Below are 17,502 nucleotides of genomic sequence, written 5' to 3'. Positions count from 1 at the left end.
TTGAGCATCAGAAACTATCTGGGTTGATGCAACCGATGTTTATTCCTGAATGGAAGTGGGATAGCATATCAATGGATTTTGTGTCGGGTTTGCCGAGAACTGTCAGAAATTGTGAGGCTATCTGGGTCGTGGTGGACAGGTTGACGAAGTCTGCACATTTTATACCGGTAAGAATTGATTATCCGATGGAGAAGCTGGCTCAATTGTATATTGAGAAGATAGTGAGTCTGCATGGTATTCCTTCAAGTATCGTGTCAGACCGATATCCGAGGTTTACGTCTAAGTTCTGGGAAGGTTTGCAGAAAGCTTTGGGTACTAAGCTGAGATTGAGTTCTACTTATCATCCGCAGACTGATGGACAGACTGAGAGGACGATTCAGTCGTTAGAAGATTTGTTGAGAGCTTGTGTGTTGGAAAAAGGAGGTACTTGGGATAGTTACCTGCCTTTGATTGAGTTTACCTACAACAACAGTTATCATTCGAGTATTGGTATGGCTCCGTTTGAGGCTTTGTATGGTAGGAGGTGTAGGACGCCGTTGTGTTGGTATGAATCTGGTGAGAGTGTTGTGATTGGTCCAGAAATTGTACAACAGACTACGGAGAAAATTAAGATGATTCTGGAGAAGATGAGATCTTCTCAGAGTCATCAGAAGAGTTATCATGACAAGAGGAGGAAAACACTTGAGTTTCAAGAGGGAGATCATGTGTTTATGAGAGTTACTCCTATGACAGGTATTGGTCGGGCATTGAAGTCAAAGAAGTTGACTCCGCGTTTTATTGGACCATTCCAAATTTCTGAAAGAGTGGGGGAAGTGGCATATCGTATCGCTTTACCGTCGATGCTTGCAAATTTGCATGATGTATTTCATGTGTCTCAGTTGAAGAAATACATTTCAGACCCGTCCCATGTGACCCAAGTAGATGATGTACAGGTGAAAGACAACTTGATGGTTGAGACCTTACTTGTGAGGATTGAAGATCGAAGACTGAAGCAATTGCGTGGCAAGGAAATAGCTTTGGTCAGAGTAGCTTGGGGAGGACCGGCTGAAGGCAATGTTACCTGGGAGCTAGAGAGTCAGATGAAGGACTCTTATCCTGAACTTTTTACCTGAGGTATGTTTTCGAGGACGAAAATTCTTTTAGTGGGGGAGAGTTGTAACACCCGTATAATTTTAATATTAATTTCATTGGAACTAGGGTCTATACCCGTGCGAGGCACGGGACAAAAGGGGAAAGAGGCGCTCAGAGTTCTAAAATAATTTATTATTATTATTTTTTTAAAAGAAAAACAAAACCAAATCCAAAGCTATTACAGTATGATTTATTTATTAATTAATAATTAAAATTTATTAATAAAATTAAATTAAATAAGTACTAAATAAATAAATTAAAACAAAAACTATCCTACAAAAATGGAAAGGAGCCACATTCCTTCAAATCTTATTTTTTAAATATTTTAAACTAAACTTTTTAAAATTTTATTTAATAAAAACAACACATTTATATCAAAACATTTATATCGTGTTAAGGATTTAAATTTTTAAAAGGAAACATTTATATCGTGTTAAGGATTTAAATTTTTAAAAGGGGGAGCGCCCAATTCCTTCAAGTCTTTAAATTTTTTTATATATTATTTTAAATAACTTTGTATTTTAAATTTAAAATAATTTTAAAATATAAATATTAGATACATAAATAATTAAAAAAACAAAATATTTATATCGCGTTAGGATTAATACATTATTTTTATTTTTATTATTTTTAATTGTACAAAAAATATAATAACCGGTGTATTTGCACGAGAACTTGTGTGGTACGCACATTTTTGTTTTCAAAATATAAATGAGAAAAAGAAAATTGTTTTACCAAAATAATCAATTATTTTTAAAAGAATGACATATTTTTAAAATAAAACTAAAATTGTTTTACATTAATAATTTTACATATATTATCTTAAAAAAATTTGTATCTTAAATTAAAAATAATTTCAAAATAAAAATATTAGATGCATAAATAATTAAAAAACAACACATTACCGTGCGTTTACACGGTATTTGTGGGTTACCCGTGTGTTTTTAAAAATAATTAGCCCTTGTCTAAAAACTTATTAAACCTACAAATATTTTAATTTATAGTATATTTGTCTAGTACATAAATATTTTTATTTAAGCCATTTTTATAAATTTTAATTTTAAATTTATTCTTTGTAAATCTATTTTGGCAATGCCATGTTGTAATGAATTGTTGATAAAAAAAGTCACGATAAAAAATATAAATATAACTTAAGAAACATTTATTTTTCTTAATTTTGAAGCTAGGGACAATTTAAAAAAAATCAATATGCAATCAAATTCTAAAAAAGGAATTATTTTTTGCTAAAGAAACAATAATAAACACAATCAAAATAGTTGTGATAATTAATATGATTGTTCGTCACAATCAATAGTGATAAAAGTTTTATTTTTGTTACTGATTTTTGTAAAAAAATGGTTATGACACACTATAATAGTCATGAACCTAAGTCATATTTTTAGAATTTTATTATTTTTATTGATTTGCACTTTGAATAATAATCTAAATTATCTAAATTAAAATTTAATTAAATTTTGCACAGCTAAAAGAGTGTATGTAGGACATAGGAGGTATGCATAGCATTGGAATGGGTCCAAGAGGCCATGAAAAATAAACTCTAATTATTAAATAAATTAATTACCTAGTAATAATAATAGTAATGTAAAAAAAACAGAAAAAAAATGGCTATAGTAAGGGAAGGCGCTACACTTTGTAGTTGTCCATAAGAATCAGTCAAAACAGTTAACAACTTAACATTAAGATACAGTGCAAAATCAAATCAAACTTAATTTTTTTTCAAATGGTTTTAAGTCTCACCAATTACAGCATAACACACAGCAATAACAAAATAATAAAATAAAAAACGAAAAAAAAAAAAAAAAAAAAGAAAGAAACCAAACAGACTCCTATTTCTCTCTAAGTGTTCTATTCTTCTTCTTACTATAAAATTTCTCTTCTTTATCCAAAAACTCACATGAATATAATGTTCTCAAACAACTAAATCAATCAATAATGAAATAAAAAATTAAGAAACAAAAACGGGTTACATATTGAAAGTACACCCGAACGGCCAGAGGCAGGTGAGTCCGCGAGTGACGTCGGAGAGATCACAGAGGTCTGGGGCTGCAGGGCGGATAACCGCGGCGGATGTGAGTGGTTCTGATGGCATGTTGCGCAAAGTCGATGATGGTGTTGACGTCGGTGCGGATATGGGCTGAGCACGGTGGCTTCGTGTTGCCAGTGCGGTGGTTTGGCTGAGACACATCCATGGCTCTTCTATTCTCCTTTCATGTTCCGTTTCATTTTCTCTGTTTCCTGTAAAAAGAAATTGTACAATTGAGAGTTTATGGCTTAAAATTGTTGTTACTACATGTTTATATTATGAATGATGATATAGGCTGTGGTATGATTTGATGCTACAGGAACCTAAAGCATTAGTTTATGAAGAAGAAGACAACATATATCACCTTTAGATAAAAAGTTTGGAAAGATGAAACTCACTGATATTGAAGGCAAGGGTATAGGGTTTTATAATGAACTGTGAGTATACAAAAGGTCAAGGATATGAATATGGGTAAAATTGAACAACCAACAGATATTATAATGATTCAAAGGTTGGGTTACGTGAGATTGAAAAATCAAAAGGCAAGGCTGCTGGTTGGAAAAAACAAAAAAATGACCCTAATAATTGTTTAAGATTCCTTATCAATTAATGTGATAATTAGTGGATGTAAAATATTTTTAAAAAACTTGAACCGTTTTTTTGTTTCAAAGCCCAATTTACTTATTATTATTATTAATGAAAAATATAGATAAAAGTGAATGAATGAATAAAATAAATATTTAAAAGATAATTATAGAAAATTTTCTATTAATAGCAAATTTAAAAATAGTAAAGACTCTAAAAATGTGACACTTGGCAAGTTTGCCAAAATACTCATCTTGCTATATTATATTGTATGATATTGAAATTATTATTAGAATTATAAGGATTTTGTGGAAATAATAGAAAATGACGGTTTATGGCCCTGGGCCATGTGAGAAAATAGTAAAAGAAGGGGGTGATTTAATAAACCTTTTACTAATTTTATTATTATTTTCATAAAACAATTGGATTTGGGAAACAAAGAAAGAACGTGAAAGAACAGAAGTTGGGAACGAGGAACATGAAGGAGAATTGTAGAGGGAGAGACCAAGAACCAAGAAATCAATTCTAAGGTAAGGGGAGACTCTCCATTTAATCTTTATTATCGTATTATAGGTGATAGTATGGATTAGGAGTATTGTTGGATTCATTGATTCTATATTCTGGAATTGTTGTTTTGTGTTCATCATTTAGATTGGACCTAAGACTGTTAAATCCCTAATAACTGAGTAAATTTAGAGTATGATGAATGAAATTGATTATAGAATCATATACTGTGAGTGTTGGATGAATCCGTATGCTGTTAGGATGTGAAATTTCTAGTTTTGAGACCCAAATCGCAGGCTGTGACAGGTGAATCGCGAGGAAGATGAATGGATAAGTTGCAGGTTTTGGGAACTTCTGCCCATTCACTATGGTACGCGTATGATACGCGTATGGGGGGGGGGTGGTACGCGTATGGTACGCTCCCCATTATGCACCAAAATGGGTCTTCTGCTGGTACGCGTATGACCTGGTGAGGGTACGCGTATGCTTGGCTGGTACGCGTATGTGCATTTTGTGTGGGAATTATGGTTCTGTCCATACACGTATGATACGCGTATGGTGTGTGTTTTTGTGAAATTCTGGCTCTGTTGGTACGCGTATGGTACGCGTATGGCCAGCGTGACCTGCAGATTTTGCTGTTTTGTGATGTTGAAAGTCTGATGACGGGTGACTTTAAACTGATGAATCTGTATGGAATATTGTTGTTTGATTTATTGAATGATACAATTATATGTATATTGAACATACTTGTTAATGATGATGATGATGATGAATGATGATGAATGAGTATAAGATGATGCTACTCATAGTATGATGATGATGATAGTATGTTGTATATATGTTGCATGCATTCATAATCATTTGATGAGGGTTGTATCCTAACGATGATGGGATACGGTGAAGGGCAAGATTCCCATTGTGTGGAATCTGTGCTGGCAGGGCCGTATCTGGATGATGATAGATCGGTCGGTAGATTTTTCCACTGGTGATGTTGGTACCACATGCATAGTGTCCGTTGCATACATATGCATAATTTTGTAATATGATTATATATGCTATGTGATGGTTTGATGATTGTGGATGTGTGATGATGATGTATCTGGATATGAAACAATTGGGTGAAATGATATAACTATGATATATTGTTATTTATGATGCAATAACATTGGTTAATTGTGATGAGACTCACCCTTACTTGTTGTTATTTTCAGAGTGAGGATAGCGGCGCGACTTGGTGAGGATTAGCCCATAAGTCGGTTTTTAGTTATAGTGTCGGTGTCATGCTCTGGTAGATGTAACACTGGGAACACGTTGTTTTGGAGTTTTGATTATAACTCTATTTGTTATGATGTTGAAGTCTAATACATTAATGATGAATGTTGACTTGATAATTCAATTCCGCTGTGTAAACACGATTTTATTTAACGAGTTATAATTTCAGATGTTTCAGTGAATGCATGACATGTGCCGACATGTGTTTTCTTTATTTTATGAATTGTGACACCTCTTGCATGTTTACTCTGATTAATATTTATTTAATTGTCGCTGGTTATTAGAGGGGTATTACAGTTCATGCTTTCTCTCCTCCCTTTAATGTTCCGTGGCAAATCCGTACTAGGTGGATTAATTGTGTTAACATTATAACTAATATGGCCTTTATTGCAACTCACATTTTCAGAGAAGGAAATAGCTGTGCAGATTCTCTGACAAATATAGGTCTAACTGTTCTGGATTACACTAACTTTGTTTCGATCCCTGATTTTTTGAGAGCCGACTTTGTAAAGAACAGACTTGGTTTGCCGTTTTTTAGGTTTTGCTCTAGTTGAGTGGGTTTTGGTGTTGTCCCCCCACTCCATTTTGTATCAGTTTTTTGGTATCCTTTTTATAATATTATTCAAAAAAACAAGCATATTCTCTCTCTTTTTCTTTTTTTTTATTTCGAGTTTTAAGGGATTCCAGAAAAAGAAGGAAAATATTTTGGATAATTTTTTTTATCATAATGCTATTGGCATCATATAGGTCATGTTTGTTACAAATCACTCAAGCACGAACTGACACGTGTGACTCATTCAAACAGAAAGGCTACTAAGGTGTGATACAATACTCCAACCAATTGGGTCTCTTGATTTCTCTCTTGGGTCAGCTATATTTAATTAAGGGATTTTTTATAGCTTTTTCAGTACAACACGCAAAATTTCATACATGTTCTTGAAAATCATAAATATATTTTCGATTCGCACCATATTAGAGATGAACATTGAAAGAGTTAGGAACTAACCGGAAATATAACTACGGTTTAGATCTATAAATATATTTTTGGTTCGTGGAACAACTAAAAGGCGCTGCCTCTTCTCCTCCTATTACCGTTTCAAACACAAAAAATCCAAAAACTCTCTCAATTTCATTTTCATCAAATCAACCACGTTTACAACCAAAGTTGTTAGAAATCATCAAGCATCGGTCTCTCAAGCTTCCAACCACAATCAATCAAGGAAAATCAACCAGAATCAATCAAGTTAATTTTGAACTTTTTAGAGTTTATGTAAAATCCACTCAAATGTGTGTTTTAGGTTAGAAATTGGAGTTTTATAGTTTGTTATCAACAATAGAAATCACTAGAAAGGTGTTGGCAATGTCATTTTCATGATCAATGACATTTTTGAGCTTATTGGGGGGGAGCCATTAACATTCCTCTGAAATTGCAGCAGGAACCGAAAATACATTTTTGGTTTTTATCAACAAAATTGCAAGTGCATTTCTGGTTTTCGCCTGTATTTGTTTCAACTTTGTTTTGAACACTGGTCCTTAAGTTAACATGTTTTTTGTGCTTCTACGGGAGCAATGACTGACAGAGCATCTCGATTGAGGCATGGCAGAGTTGCATAACATGCTTTTGTGCGGAGAGAAAGGAGTAAGGCAACCTAGCCTCCTCCTGCCTCTGGACAGGCCGTACCAGATGCAACTCCTACAGCTTCAGCCTCCAGCGTTCTTGCTTCTACTCCTACTATGCCGTCTTCCCGTAGCAGGCTGGATTCTCCAGTTCATCTGTCTCCGCCCCCGTCCCCCCACAGACGCACGTCTCCACTTAGCGGATTTTGTAACAGCTCTCTTCTAACCCCAAATTATAACATACAATTCACAGAGTAAGCATGCATAAAGGAAAAAGGGCGCCACATGTTGATTTCTACAAAATGAAAATCCCAAAATAACATACAACATCCATAATATACAAAGATCATATTGTAACACAATAATGTAAATCTCATGCTTCCATACATTATGCATAAACGCTTGCGGAAAACAAAAGAATTGCTATCACATAATTTCAATGAATATTTCTCATACCATATTCTTCTACCAATTCAAAATAACATTAATATCAATGCTACGTGAATTTACAAATCTAGGCTACAAGGCCTTTAAACAACATATCCAAATGTTAACACATACATCCAAAATATTTAACAAAACATAAAGATAGCAATGTTCAAAACATAAGCATAAGTCAATGAAATTCCCCCCAAGTGTTACATGACCAGAAGAGCATATGACTCGCTACCTAATCAAATAACAAAACTCGGAGCTCTTCGGCTAAGCCACGAACAAGCAACTACTCATCGAAACCGGCACGTTTTCAACAAAGGATAACATTCAAATAGAAGGGTGAGAATTCAAATTATTATAGAAAACATAATAATGGGAAATGCACAATCTAAACAAGCATACGTTTCACAATTCATCACTCTTCTCAAAATAGACAATTCATATACCATATAACAATAATCAAGCAAAGCAATCTCATAGATACAAAAACAATCACATAGCACACAATGTGACTCGAATGTATAAATGTGACTCAATGCATGTGGTACCATGTGAACCCAAACTTTTACCACTTTCCGATTCAATATCTAGAATCCAAGCCACGCTTCCGATCCGGACAAGATCAAAGCCAATACGCCCATCTCTAATTAAGGATCATGTCTTCTACGCCTATTTCCATTCAAGGATCAACGTATCTTACCATGTGAACCCAAGTTTCACCGCTTCCACCACAAATCCGACCATGCTATGAATGTATGTACAAATACCAATATTATATGCAATTAAGATTATCTCATCAATCTTAACTTACCGCATACCAAAATAATCCAACTCTATGAATTATCCGCCAATTGTACACAAAATTCACAACACAATTAACAATTACAACAAAGTACAACTACCATCATATATCCAATCACAATTATCATGAATATATTACCACACATCATACCAACAATTGTTATTCTCCATATACTAAAACATAACGCACACAAGACAATTACATGTTATTTCACATAACAACATCATAAATAATCAATGAAATGCTAATCAATCCTATTCTATCATGTATAACATCACAATAGCTTCCTAACGCTCCAAATGGTGCATAAAATGGAGTTGCGGATCAAAAGATACAACATTTCAAAGTTTGGAAAAAGTTTTGCATAACAGGGTCCACTTACCGACCTTCCAGCGGGCTTAAGGAAGTGCAATTTCAATAACCCAACTTGAAGCGCGCTAACTAGAACTAAAAACAGTAACTTTCAGCTTTCGCATCTCTGCTTAGCGGGCTAGGTCCGCATAGCAAGCCTGCGCATTTTTCAAATTTCACTCAGCATCCGCTTAGCGAGCCAGGGGCCGCTTAGCGGACATGCAATTTTGCAGAAAAAAGACAGCAAACACAGAACTCTGAAAATCACATTCCACCAATCAAAAACACTTCCAGACATCAATAAACAGCAATTACAACCAGTATTCGTCATTCTTTAACAACATTCATCATCAAAATCATGTTTAAACACACAAATCCATAGAAATTAGCATTAACACTAACTTTTCTATGTTTTCATGAAATTGAAATATGAAGAGAATACATACACAAACACATTACTCAATCATATAATCTATAAGAACTTGGATTCTAACCCTTACCTCTAGTTCAAATCCACCCTCTTTATGAAAATCTACAAATCACCTATTTTGCTCTTCTCTAGCCTCTTTCTCTTCTTTCTATCTTTTCTCTTCTAATTTTAGGTTATCTCACAAAATCCCCTATTAGCTCCTAATTGTTATTGGGTTTAACTCATCCAACTATCCTTTCTAATTCATTTAGGCTCATTAGCTATTTTAATATATTTCTACCAACTACTAATTAGCTAAATTAACACATTAGCAGATAATTAAATAATTATCACCTAAACAATAATTAAATAAATCAAACAAACATCAAAACATCAAATAGCCCTAATTAAATAAATATCTAATAAAAATAGGATGTTACAACTCTCCCCCACCTTAACGATTTTTGGCCTCGAAAATAACCTCAAACGAACAACTCCGGATACGATTCCCTCGTCTTATCCTCGAGTTCCCACGTGATATTTCCATCGGCCACTCCACCCCATATCACTTTCACCAAAGCAATCTCCTTACCACGGAGATTCTTCACCTCCCGATCCTCAATTCGCATAGGTGATGTATCAGCCGTAAAATTATCGCTTACTTGAACATCATCTAATTGAACAACATGCGATGGATCCGCAATGTACCTCCTCAATTGAGACACATGGAACACATAATGAAGATTAGAAAGAGACGGTGGCAATGCAATCTAATACGCCACTTCACCTACTCTCTCCGAAATCTGATATGGACCAATGAAAAGGGCATCAACTTACGCGACTTCAAAGCTCTACCAACACCCGTTATTGGCGTAACTCAAAGAAACACATGATTATCATTCTCAAACTCAAGAGCCTTTCTCCTCTTATCATGATAACTCTTCGGACGACTCTGAGAAGCCTCAATCTTGAACAGATCCATCAACTTTACATACTATCAAGCTAACACAACAAGTTTATCTCTTCCAACACGATTTCATCTACTATCAACAAGAGATTAAGGGTGATCAATTCCTCAATTTGTCAATAGGTAGCCGAAAACCATGATGGTAGCAGCATAAACCATTTTTATCCAACCACATCAACGTTCTCTTCAAACTTGTACTCAAAACCGCCTAAAGCACAATAGCCAACAAACAAGAATATTGAATCCACACTTCCAGCAAAAACGAGAAACAAAACATTCTCGCCAACAGTTGCACTCATGCAATTCATGACACACTGAACCAACTGTTCACACCTGAACCATCTCAGAGAAGCTTACTGATCGGTCACCATTTCTAGTAAGTTTCCGCACCTTTTCCGACTAAAAATCATAATCTTGGTAATACTATGTGGCATTGTTATAGGTTTTGTTAGTAAGTTTCTTGTTTGTTGATTGTGTGATGTTGTTGCATGATTAGTATGTTCTGAGTATTATTCAAGTGCCATTTTATGCGTTGGTTGTTAGTTTGTGTGTGGTCAGGTTAATGCACGGGAGAGGTCGAAGTTATGGCGCGCACAAGCGAGAAAAGAGCCAAAACTGAGGTCAACACGGGCACCCGTGTGTGTGCACACGGCCGTGTCAAAAGATGGCTGGAAAGTTGTTTTTGGGAAGCAAAACAGAGGTTTCACACGGGCACCCGTGTTCCTGCACACGGCCCGTGTGGAAAGGTGCGTGGAAAGGCAATTTTTTGAGAGCTGAGCAGTTGACCAACACGGGCACCCGTGTTCCTGCACACGGTCCGTGTTGGTAGGCGCGGGCAGATTTCCAATTTTTGTTATTTTGAAAGCCTTGAACTCATTAAGGGTAATTTGGACCTTTCGGATACGAGGAATGACGGCCAACACTACTAAAACCTAACAGGAGGAAGGAATGAGGTATCTTGGATGATTGAGCATAGAGAATTACAGAGAAAGAGGAGTCAAGGGTTTTGGAAGAAGATCTTCAAGAGCACTCGCGATTGGAGATCATATCAACCGATAATTTCTTGTAATGACTTCATTTACTCTTGTTATTTTCTTAAACACTATGAGTAGCTAAACTATACTATGCTAGGGTGATGTCCCTAAATCTTGTCATGTAATGAATTGTTAAAACCGTTGTTGATGATTTTGATGTTTTTATAAATTGAGTTTATGATTCAAAGTTTTTCATGCTTTATCATATTGGAAAATATTTTATTGATCTATGATTAGGGTTAGGCGTGACACACCACTCTAATGCGTTTTGAATCACAACATTACCGGTAAATCACTTAGGAATAAGGATTTCACCATAGTGATCATTCATTCTAGATTACAATGCGTAATGCCTTAATACTAAAATCAATTATTGAGGAATTGAAATTGACTTTTAAGTGTTGATAAGTTTTTCACTAAGGAATTAGGGAAAACTATTTTATGGAATTGATACTCAATTGTGGTCACATATTTTCATGAACAACGGTGTTTTCAAGGAGTTACATAAGATTTATACATCAACCTTAGCATGCTTTCTCATTTGTGAACCAAATCATCATTTACTTGTCATTGTTACTTATAAACAATTAGTAGTTTCATCAAGCAAATCAAAAACCCAACAATAGCTTTTTGTTCAATTGAAATTGAGTACTGGCTTATACTTTACTCGCAGTCCTTGTGATCGATACTTGGATTCAACTCCATTTTAATAACTACATCGGTATCAAAAGTAGTACACTTGCTATTTTCCGATCAAGTTTTTGGCGCCGTTGCCGGGGACTGCCAAACTATAAGCCGAACTTTAAGTCAATTGAAATTTTGTTGCTCTGCGACCAAAATTTTATTTTTATCTGTTAATTTAAATTTCGTTGCAGTCTTGTATCTGTTCTAACTGTTGTCTAACTGTTTATGCGAGGTCAGACCTCAGCTAAATTTTCCTTTGACACAGAACCAGAAAGAGCTCTGCACGAGAGACGCCGCAAGGCAAGACTTGAAAGACTGGCAGCACCAAGTGCAAGTCTTAGTGTTCCACATCAGGAAAGCGACGACGAAGTGTCTGTGCACTCGGAGCACAGCGACTCTGACTTTGACAGGGAGGTAGTTCGGGAACCAGTTAACATGGCTGGAAATCAACCTCCTGCAGAAAGATTGTTAGGGGACTATGGAGGGGCAAATGCTCACCCCAACCGGATGACTATTGTTAATCAACCTGTGAATGTGGCACATTTTCAATTGCATCCATCCACCATTCGCCAGTTAGAGAGCAAGCCGTTCTCCGGAAGAATTAACGAGGATGCAAATAAGCATCTTCAGAGATTTCTCACTACGACAACTTCGTTGAAGATCGAAGGTCATTCCGAGGAGGCTAAGAGACTTGTTATGTTCCCGTTTACACTTACTGATGACGCAGAGGAGTGGTTTTACTCACTTCCGGCTGCAAGTATCACGACATGGCAAGAGATGGAAACGGCATTCCTCAATGAATATTTTCCTGCGTCGGTGTTTATCCGAAAAAGATACGATATTGTCAATTTCAAACAAAAAGAGGGGGAATCATTAGGGGATGCATACAAGAGGTTCAAAAGGTGTTTGACTGCATGTCCTACTCATAACATGGACGCTACCGAGCAAATGCAGAATTTCGTGAATGGGTTGCGACTAAAGACAAAGCAGCTTATTGATACCGCTGCTGGTGGTTCAACAAATTTTGCTACAGCCACAGTTATGAAAAGAATCATAGAGGCAATTGCTGCTAACGAGCATCTTGAGTTGTATGATCGAACCATGAACCAACCGGAGGGTAAAATTGATTTGAAATTGCCAGAGAAGGTTGTTAAGATGGAGGATCAGATTGCTGCAGAGGTTGAGAGAAGGTTAAAAAAGATGAATATTGGAACTCAGACAGTAGCACAGGTGGAACCAGTTAAAGCGGTTCTTTGTGAAATATGTGGTGGGCCGCACTTTGCTATGCATTGTGTGGCAACTCAAGAACAGGTTGAGCAGATTCATATGTTGAGGCAAAACAATCCTTATGCCAACACATATAATCCGGGGTGGAAAAATCATCCGAATTTCTCATGGAAAGACCAGCAAGGAAACATCCAGAAGCCGGTTCAAGGACAACAATCATATCAGCCCCAGACTCAACAATACCAACCACAGGGACAGCAATATCGTCCGCAACAACAACCATACCAGCAACCTCAACAACAATACCAACCACAGGGTCCAAGAAAGGCGGAGTGGGAAATTGCCATTGAAAAGATGGCCGCTCAAAGCTCCCAATTCCAAGAAGAGACACGTAGCAATTTAAGGAACACCGGAGCCTCAATCAAGAACCTCGAAGTACAAATGAGTCAAATTGCTCAACACCTTGCAATTCCGCAAGCACCAGGAGCCCTCCCAAGCGCAACTGTTACTAATCCTAAAGACAATCAAAAAATCAATGTCGTCACTACACGGAGAGGGAAACCACGTGAAGTGGTAGAAAAGGATTTGGAGAGTGAGGATCAATTACTTGAAGTGGAGCTGGACATAAGAGAGAATGAGCAAGTGGAAGAAGAAGTGGTAACACCAGCACCCATTACGAAAGACAAAGTATTAACACCAACACCAGAAGTCAAGCTGCCTTACCCTCAAAGAAACAAGAAAAAGGGGCAGCAAGAAAAGAATTTTGAGAAGTTCCTGGAATTATTCAAAAAGCTCGAGCTGAACATTCCGTTGTTGGAGGCACTTGAGCAAATGCCCACCTATGCCAAATTCATGAAGGACATCATCGCTAAAAAGCGAACCATTGCAGACCATCCCATTATTCTAACAGAAACTTGTAGTGCTATTTTGCAGGGCATGAAGATACCAGTGAAAAAGAAGGATAGAGGAGCAGTTACTATCCCTTGCACTATTGGAGATAGATCTTTCAAGAGAGCTTTAATTGATCTGGGGGCAAGTATTAGTCTCATGCCTCTATCCATCTACAAAAAGTTGGGAATTGGTGCAATCCAAGACACTCGGATGACTCTCCAATTTGCAGATCATTCGGTCAAGCGACCTTACGGAGTAGTCCAAGACGTCCTTGTGAAAGTGGATAAGTTTGTGTTTCCGGTAGATTTTGTAATTCTGGAAATGCCAGAAGACGAAGAGATGCCGATAATTTTGGGACGACCCTTCTTGGAAACGGGGAGAGTCATGATAGATATGGATGGGGGCACTCTGACTTTGAAAGTTTATGATGAAGAGTTAAAAATCAATGTTCATAATACCATGAAGCATAAAGAGGATATTGGCACTAGTAGCAATATACAAGTGCTCCAACAAGTGGTAGAAAGTGATCATGTGGAGAGTGTATTGCAATTACCTCTCGAAAAAGTGTTGAGCATGTCAATTTTTGGAGAAAATGAAGAAGCCGATGACAATGACTTGGAGGTGATATCAATGTTGGAAACTCAACCTATCTTTAAAGGTTCTCGAACTCATAGGTGGGAAGATCTAAGGCAACCAATAGCATTGGGTTGCAATGAAGAAAAACCAAAAAGTTCAGAATTGAAACAACTTCCGGAGAATCTTAAATATGTTTTCCTCGATGCTGAAGAAAAATGTCCTGCCATCATTAGCTCGAGCTTGAAAAATATTCAAGAAGACAAGTTAATTGAAGTTCTGAAAAAGTTCAAGGGAGCTATGGGTTGGAAGATTGAAGACCTCAAGGGAATAAGTCCTACGATGTGCATGCACAAAATTCTCATGGAAGAAGATCACAAACCGGTGGTGCAGCCTCAAAGGAGATTGAACCCAGTTATGAAGGAGGTAGTGAGAAAGGAAGTTGTGAAGCTGTTAGATGCAGGTCTTATTTACCCGATATCAGACAGTTCATGGGTGAGCCCTGTTCATGTGGTACCTAAAAAAGGAGGTACAACAGTGATAGCTAATGAAAAAAATGAGTTGATTCCTACCAGAACGGTCACTGGGTGGCGAGTGTGCATAGACTACAGAAGACTAAATCTGGCCACAAGAAAAGATCATTTTCCATTGCCATTCATTGACCAAATGTTAGAAAGATTGGCCGGGCATGACTATTATTGTTTTCTGGATGGGTACTCTGGATACAACCAAATTGCGGTTGCACCGGAGGATCAAGAGAAGACAGCCTTTACTTGCCCATACGGTATCTTCGCTTATAGAAGGATGCCGTTCGGGTTGTGTAATGCCCCAGCGACTTTCCAAAGATGCATGACTTCTATTTTTGCTGATATGCTTGAAAAGCATATGGAAGTCTTCATGGATGACTTCTCGGTTTTTGGTTCCTCCTTTGATAATTGTTTGGCTAACCTTTCACTTGTTTTGCAGCGATGTCAAGAAAGTAATCTGATCCTAAACTGGGAGAAGTGCCATTTCATGGTACGAGAAGGCATTGTTCTTGGTCATAAGATCTCCCACAGGGGAATCGAAGTTGATCAAGCTAAGGTGGAGGTTATCTCAAAATTACCACCACCTGTGAATGAGAAAGGTATTCGAAGTTTCCTTGGCCATGCGGGATTCTACCGCAGGTTCATAAGGGATTTTTCAAAGATAGCCAAACCTCTCACCACTTTGTTGGTTAAAGACAGGACTTTTGTATTCGATAAAGAGTGTGCCGATGCATTTGAGACACTGAAAAATCAACTAGTGTCGGCACCCATTGTGATTGCCCCTGATTGGTCTCTACCCTTTGAGATCATGTGCGATGCTAGCGACATTGCAGTGGGGGCTGTACTTGGACAGCGAAGAGAAAAATTGCTTCATGTTATTTATTATGCCAGTCACGTTTTGAACCCTGCACAGATCAATTATGCAACCACCGAGAAGGAGTTGCTAGCTGTTGTGTATGCCTTTGATAAATTCAGGCAATATCTGTTGGGTTCAAAAGTGATTGTTTATACTGACCATGCTGCTTTAAAATATCTCTTTGCCAAGCAGGATTCAAAACCCAGACTTCTGAGGTGGATTCTACTTCTCCAAGAGTTCGATGTAGAGATTCGCGACAAGAAAGGGTGTGAAAACACTGTTGCAGATCACCTGTCACGAATGTCACCCATTGAGGAGACAGAAGAGCGGCGTCCAATAAAGGATGAGTTTGCTGATGAACACATCCTAGCTGTTATTGGAGTGCCTTGGTTTGCTGATTACGCAAACTACCTTGTTGGCGGTATAATACCTGACGATTTTGATTCTAACCGCAAGAAAAAGTTTGTTCATGATTGCAGGTTCTATCTATGGGATGACCCATACCTATACAAGAGAGGAGTAGATGGGCTGATAAGACGATGTGTGCCTGAGGAGGAGCAGAAGGATGTGTTGAGAGCATGTCATGACTCGGAATATGGAGGGCATTTTAGTGGGGATCGTACTGCCTCCAAAGTCTTGCAGTCAGGATTGTACTGGCCATCATTGTTCAAAGATTCCCAGGAAATGGTAAAAGAATGTGATAAGTGTCAGCGTACTGGGAACATTTCAAAAAGAAATCAAATGCCCCAGAATTTCATGTTAGAGGTGGAGCTATTCGATGTTTGGGGAATTGACTTCATGGGTCCGTTTCCACCATCATTCGGGAAGAATTACATCTTAGTTGCAGTGGACTATGTCTCAAAATGGGTGGAGGCGGTAGCTTTACCAACTAATGATGCAAAGGTGGTAGTCAAGTTCTTGAGGGAGAACATATTTGCTAGGTTTGGAGTACCGAGAGCACTTATTAGTGATGAAGGAACGCACTTCCTAAATCACCTCATGGAGAAACTCCTGCAGAAATACAATGTGAAGCATCGGATAGCCACCCCTTATCACCCTCAAACAAGTGGTCAGGTAGAGGTGTCTAATAGACAGCTCAAACAAATTCTCGAGAAGACGGTGAGTTCATCAAGAAAGGATTGGGCAACAAAGCTAGATGATGCGTTATGGGCTTACCGAACGGCGTTCAAAACACCCATCGGGATGTCACCATACCAACTTGTTTATGGAAAAGCATGTCACTTGCCTTTAGAGCTTGAACACAAGGCATTTTGGGCAACTAAATTTTTGAACATGGACTTGTCTCTAGCAGGAAATTCTAGAATCTTACAGTTGCATGAATTAGAAGAGTTCCGAAATCGTGCGTACGAAAATGCAAAGGTTTACAAGGAACAAACCAAGAAGTGGCACGATAGGAGGATTCAGAAAAAAGAGTTTTGGGAAGGACAGTTGGTCCTTCTGTACAATTCCCGTTTGAAGCTTTTTCCGGGAAAATTGAGATCCAAATGGTCGGGACCATTTATGGTTCATAAGGTGTTTCCTTACGGTGCAGTTGAAATAAAAAATCAAGCTAATGGAGACATCTTTAAAGTT

The 17,502-nt window shown here is 37.4% G+C and overlaps 1 pseudogene; it reads left to right on the top strand.

The window, feature by feature from the left end:
- Positions 1-17,502, top strand: part of LOC131604828 (uncharacterized) — a 70,617-nt pseudogene that overhangs the window by 52,851 nt on the left and 264 nt on the right.

Source organism: Vicia villosa, linkage group LG5 (genome assembly GCF_029867415.1).
Source record: "Vicia villosa cultivar HV-30 ecotype Madison, WI linkage group LG5, Vvil1.0, whole genome shotgun sequence".
Classification (NCBI taxonomy): Eukaryota; Viridiplantae; Streptophyta; class Magnoliopsida; order Fabales; family Fabaceae; genus Vicia; species Vicia villosa.
The sequence above is the reverse complement of the archived record's forward strand: the minus strand, read 5'-3'. Positions and strand labels throughout refer to the sequence as shown.